Raw genomic sequence first — 6,962 nt, 5'->3', positions numbered from 1 at the left:
TGCGCCATCCACCTCCCAGGGTGCACCTGGACCATCAATACAATCCACCGGAGCAGAAATCATCTTGGAGTTGGTCCTACAAAATCAAGAGAAGATATTAGAGACTCTTCAGCATATCTCTTCCATTTTTTCATAGATTAATGACAAATAATAAATGTCAAATAAATGTCATTACAATTTTTCTGCCTTGAGTTTAGGTCATTTCGCAAGGTAACAAAAGTGATCTGCTTACATGTTAAAAAAGTGAAATGAGTTGCTGACAGGTTTCAACACCACGTCTTGTGATGGAAATCTGAAAATAAAACTGACAAAGACCAAGTTGTCTTTCTGTCCTTAATGAGAAACCTTGCAAGGGATCAGTATACAGTCACAACAGAGTGTAATTGCAGTCTGATGTCAGTTACAAAGTGTACATACTTTTTATAGACAAGGAGTGTGGGGTCCAGTGCCAGATCTCATCAAAGCTGTCAAACACTCAAGAAAATAACTGTAGCATGTCCGTGACGAAACTACTCCCTATATGGATCCAGACTGTGAACAAAACCAAAGATGAGCATAAACTAAATGGTTACATGTTCAAGGTTATACAATATGAGTTTTTCCAAAGTGCAAAGTCAAAAATGGTGTAGAGAATACAAAGTGTGTTTTTTTTTTATTACAGTCTCTAACCATCTACCTCCATGTCTTCAGGTGGTGGCGGGTGGGGTGGGGGCACACCATGTTGCACTGCAATATTGTACAGGACACAGCAGGCCACGGTTATTTTGCACACTTTTTCAGGTGTGTATAAAAGCTTGCCACCTGCTGTGTCTAGGCATAGCCATCGGCCTGTCAGTATACCAATGGTGAGCTCCACCACTGAGCAAGGGCACATCAATTTCTGGTTATAGGCCACCTCCTGCTGGGTCTGAGGGTTGGTAAGTGGTGTCATAAGCCATGGTAGTAGTGGAAGCTCCATTCACCTAAATTAAATGTTGGATTTAAGTTGAATGGTAATAATGCACACTTACAATTATTCAAATACACACTCTTACCTCAAGGCTTGTTTGGCCAATGCATCGAGCAGTAGCAAATGGAGTCGGTTGAGCAACGCTTCATACTGCTTTATATAGCAAATCCTAATTAATGATGTGTGCTGTCATAATTAATGATTGGATAGGCCTTTCTAACTTTCTATCTATCTATCTATCTGGGCTATGTTTTTGTAGAGATGCAGTAGGGGCAGATAATGTATAACGATAAATGCGAAAAACAAATTGTTCTCTGGTTTTGATTGAATTTCTATTACAATTGCTGATTTGAAGACAAAAACAGGAAAAGCAGGTGGATTTCTGTTTTGTTTTGTTTTTTTTTAATTCACACAAAAAACGGAAAAATTAAATAATGCATCGTATATATGTTTATCCTGTCATCAAACAAGTTGAACACAGCTTTTGACGGAGGGTACATGGCCTCCCGCCGATTTAAAACAACAACACATTTGTTCTTTGCAAATGGAAATGATGTACATGTTTATTTGCATATAGAGCAGGGAAGTGAGATCCCATTACAAGTGGTCACTCGAGATGCATGTGCGTTCTAATGCCAAGTGTGAACGGACATACTTAGAGCTTGTGATTGGATCACCCAAGATGCCCTTAAATGTCAGGTGTGAACAGAGCCTGAGACAACTATAACTATTAACATGAAGCAACTATCAAACCACCGCCTGCTCATGCTGTACAGGTGTTGAAACAAACAAACCCTCTGAAATTAGCAGGCAGACTGGAGCCGCTTTCATGGGACAAATTAATCACAGTTCAGATGATAGTTAAATGATACTATTTTTTGTTTGTTTGTTCTTAGATTAGTGATGTTTTAAGCGTCTTCTATCTAAGGGTAGTTTGTTGATGCAAATTCAAATTACAGTAATGTAGCTTGATAAGTCTTATAAGCTTGATTGTAAACACTGTAGTTTACACATTCCCACAGTGGGCTACTGTATGAATCCAGAATTAACTAACACCATGAAAAAAAAAAAAATAAACCCACTGCTTCCTTTTATTAGAAAAAAAAATAAAAAAAATAATCCACAGACTGTCAGATAGACCTCATCAGGCATTGATTTATTTTCTTAAGGTCTTTTTTGCACATCTCTCTTCTTATTCTATTCTAGTTGTGTGATTATAATGTATGTATCTAACATCGCTGTAAATCACTTTTTGCTGGCAAAGTAACACAATTTACCCACGGGTGTCGTAAATTTCATTTCATATAACATGAAGTACTCCACTCACGGTTCTGATGATATTGCTTGTAATTAAGACCTCTGCCTCTTTCATGTGAACACACACATAGCTGGATTCTGAAACCCCTTCGTTAACTGAGCTGGTTGGTAATCAGCTTTGTGATACAATTATTCAGGATTTGCAATAGGCTCAGTGAAGCCAGGGAACTCAAAGACAGACAGACATATTTGTATTGAGTTGTGAAGGGCGCAATTCAAATCATTTTCATACTCAAACCATTCAGTGACTCCTCATGCCTTGTATGGAAGCATCTGCATTTGATACAGTGTGTACCTCCACTCAATTATCCAGGTATTTCCTGTAATTTGTCATTAATTTATCTGTATTTGCTAATTAATTAATCCTTTTAATCAAAATACCATGCCAAAAAGGCTTTATTGAATGGAATTTTATTGTGTGTGTGTGTATGTGAGAGAGAGAGATAGTTAGTTAGTCAGTATGGGGGTGGTACAGTAGCAGGCATTGTGTTGCTGCCAGCAGTTGCACTCTTTGGGACAAAAAGCCTTTTGGCAGTCTCAGCAAGGTTTACAGCTGAAATCTCTGCAAAATGTTTCCTTCTGTTTTTTTGGATCTACACCATCACCATTATTTAGCCAGCGAGCTTGCCAACACTAACTGCCTAATTAAGCATTCAGCGGTGCTCTCACTCTGACTTTGAGGTCATTTTCACTCTGGCTTACAATACAATGATTTAATTTTGCAGATAGTACATCACCAGCTCATTGTTATGGATAGCAGCTCTTGGAAACTGTTTTAGTGGGGCTCGTTTAATCACAGAAATTCACATTATCTAGACTAGGCTTTTATCTAAATCTAATAGACGTGACCACATTAGACCTTCACCAGCTTTTCCACAGTACACCATGTTGCAAGTAAATTTTTAGAACTGATGTCAAGATTTTACTGATCACCTACAAAGCTTGTTCTCAACTATTCCTGCGCTGTAAATCTGGCCTTTTTATCCCCTTAATCTCAGCTGGGGATCTTCGGACATGGGTTGTTAGTCTTTTCTGATTCCAGACTGAAAAGAAGGGTAATTGGGCCTTCTCAGTATGTGCACCAGTGAAACAACAGTTTCTTTTTGTTTTGTCTTTTGCTTTGGTTTATACAGTCACAAAAACATTTATCAACTTGCTTTTACACACATTCAATTTGTCTTTTTTTTTGTTTGTTTGGAGAAACAATATGTTGCAGATAGAAAGGCCACATTGATGAATAACCTTACAATGTCCTGTTCTTGTCAACTTACAGACTTGCAGTGAGCTGCTCTGAGTGTATTTTCTCTTCTTATCTATAATAGTGTTCATAGTGCAGTAGCTCAAGATTAAAGTTCTTATTAATAAATACAAAAGAGGATAGAAAAGTTTGAAATGATATGACTTTTTTTCTCAGTTGGCATCCAATATTGTAAAGTTTTCTTGTGTAAATCCAATAGTGCCAAAACTATTGACATTTTTTAACCTACTTTTGAAAAAATAACTGGCATAACTTTAAAGCACTGAATCATAAAGAATGAAAAAAAACATTTATAGAAGCCTATTTTTCATCTGCTGAGGGAATGGATTTTTTTTTTGAATACATGTTGATCAGAATAACATGATAAAGTAAACAGCTGAGCTATGGAGAACTCATAATAAGTGTGAGCCAATCATCTGCTAAATTATCATATGTTTTAGGCACGGTGCATTCTATTGACATTTTTAAATGTCACAGATGAAAAACAACAACAGCAACAATTATAATGAGACTGGGAGGCAACGCTTCAAGCAGGAGCATCGTTAGAAAGAGGAAGGAGGGAGTCATGTCAGAAATATTAAATCCAGGTAAATTGCTGAGATTGTGAAGACAAAAATATACTATTACTGTGTTTTTTTTTTTGTTTTTTTCCTACAATTATTATGTGTGTGTTATTTCATTTAGCTATTTTTAGCTGCGGATCATGAATGAACCATATATTGTACATTTATCAAGATACAGCAGTTGGTTCTCTAAATTTTGATTGCATTGGCCTTTGAATAAATATTGCAGGAAGTAGGCTCCTGAAGGTTTTGTCTTTGTTTTCTCTGCTTTTATTTCTGAGGAGTGTTGTCCTCATGGTGGCTGTTGTACTTGTACGCAGAGGTCAGTGGGGTGTTGTAAATATTTCTATTATCATAACCTCTCATAACAATGCTGCGTCGAGAGCTATTCTACATGATGAAGGGCCTCTGTAGAAGCCGTGGCTCTGCTTCATGTTTGGTCACACCACAGGCCTGAATTTTAATCACACTCTCTTTCCAAGCCATTAAAACTAGAAAGTGACGTTTATGAGACAGCAGAGGAAAATAAACAAGCCCTAATTGGCTCACACCGAGAGCATTGCACTCTCTCCTTGGCCCTTTGTTTGGAGAATAAACCTGCCAGGGAGTGAGGTACAAAGCTCAAAAGCAGACTGACCTTTGGAGGCTCACCACTTTCTTCAAGTGGACCTGCAATGCCATTAATGGCCCCAAGGAGTGGAGAGCTTTTATTTACAAATATGCAGACAACTACTGACATTTCACACCTACTATCCATGTAGGTGTGAAATGGGCCATGTTATGTAACAAATGAAAATGAGATGGAGCACCTCAACAGCTTCCTTTAATTACCTGACTGACCTTGCAGCCCATAGCCTTGCAATTTCATCAAAATAAAATTTCCAATGCTGTAATTCTTCAGGACTCTTGCAAGGGAAGCTGTGTAAAACATCATTTACTGATAGAGAACCCTCTTAAGAATGCAATTTAAGGACCCTCTGTTCCTGAGTGTGTTACAATCATCTTCACAGTTGTCTTTCATCCTTCGTTTTTCACACCCTCTGTTCCTGAGTGTTACAATCATCTTCACAGTTGTCTTTCATCCTTCGTTTTTCACACTATTAAACACCCGCCTTTGTTAAAAAACACAAATGCCTGTGAGGAGGTAGTACACAACATGCCTTCGGGGAACAATACTCTGCCACAAGGTACTGGGACATTAGAGCCATGTTTGCAAACAGCCAAACACATGAGACAATAATGTATGACACTTGATTGCACTGGAATGAAGTGCTACGATCACACATCAAACATCCCCTGTACCTGATAGCAGCTCAGATGGTTGCATGCTGACAAGTATGATTGTTGGATTATTATCTTCTCAATGTTTTCTCAAGACGACTGACATATGAAAATTCACCATTCTAAAAGAAAATTAACTCACATGTAGCAGATAATCACTTGGGATTCAGGCTAAGTTGTGTTTTTTACCCAAGGATGTAGTTTGTTTTTAATTCAAACAGATAAAGATAGTAATCGCTTGTTATAACAATATAATTCATCATTTGCATTTGTTTATATCAACCTTGAAATTAACCCCTTTATCATGAAATTGGTTACTGGGTCTTCAGTCTCATAAAAAAAATGCACTAATGCTCCTGAAAACAACATTTCATTTCTTTTTGATAGTGAACTGCAATTCAAAGCAGCTATGATCAACATTTTTTATGTTACCAAAAGATCACATGACTGCTTGCATGTGCAATGTGTCACTCGTCATGATAAACCCTCAGTGGCTTTTAGTGTAAAAGTGCTAAAAACTCACTGTATGCTACCTGCCCAGCACCAAATGGTACAGAGAAAAAGTTAGTGACTAGCTGGTGAACAGCTAAAGATCCAGATGTTTCCCTCTAGAGTTTGTAGGGATTAAAATAGACTAAAGGAGCGTGAACTTTGGATTTAAATTAGCCACGCAAGTTGTCAGAAACACGACTCCAAATGAACACTAATGCTGCTCCGAATAGTATGGCCAAGATGGCGGACATGTGGCTCGCCCTGGTTCAAACTCTGCTTCTGTATCTCGTGCTTCTGTCTATGTTATGTGTTAAAAACTCATCCTTTCTGTTCATGTATACGCAATGGGAGCTACTATCCCTCAGAGACAATTCAATCCCAGTCTCGGAACTTTCTCATTGTTACCTGTGGAAATACTAGCTACAAACAAAACACCTGGCTACCTGACCTCCTGGAGGCATAAACTGGGTAGGAGAAGACAGCATGCCAGTGTTCTCTCCAGGTTTAGGAAGCGCACATACCAACCACCACTACTGGCACTGCTGCTGTCTAATGTCAGATCTCTCAGAAATAAAATCAATGAACTAGACCTTCTAATCCAGTGTTAAATGTAGACCATTTTATCTTCTGAGAGAGTTTGCTTCAGTTGTCATGGTTGGTGTTTGGTTGGCAATTTTAACCATACCAACCTGTCTACTGAACATGGCCTATCAGAGGATTGAACACACTACCACCACTACTATGTTACAATTAGCAATGCTTACTGTTCTTTCCTGCGGGCTCAGCTGGAAAAGTCTGACCATGCCATACTGCTCCTCATTCTGAAATACAGACACAAAGTCCACCAATACAACATCCAAATATGTCAAGTCCTGGTCTACAGCAACCATTGAAACTCTGAGAGGCTATTTGGAATGCACTGACAGGGACATATCCAGTACAAGTGCTGACAGCCTCAACAAACTCACTTACACTGTTACGTCATACGTCAGTGTTTGTGTGGAACTGTGCATTCCCACCAAAACAGTGAGACCCCACAGCAATAATAAACCCTGGTTCACCAAAGACATTCAACTTTTATGCAAGAAAAGAAAGAAAAGAA

The sequence above is a fragment of the Thunnus albacares genome, chromosome 18, assembly GCF_914725855.1.
Source record: "Thunnus albacares chromosome 18, fThuAlb1.1, whole genome shotgun sequence".
NCBI lineage: Eukaryota > Metazoa > Chordata > Actinopteri > Scombriformes > Scombridae > Thunnus > Thunnus albacares.
This window is presented reverse-complemented; position numbering follows the sequence as displayed.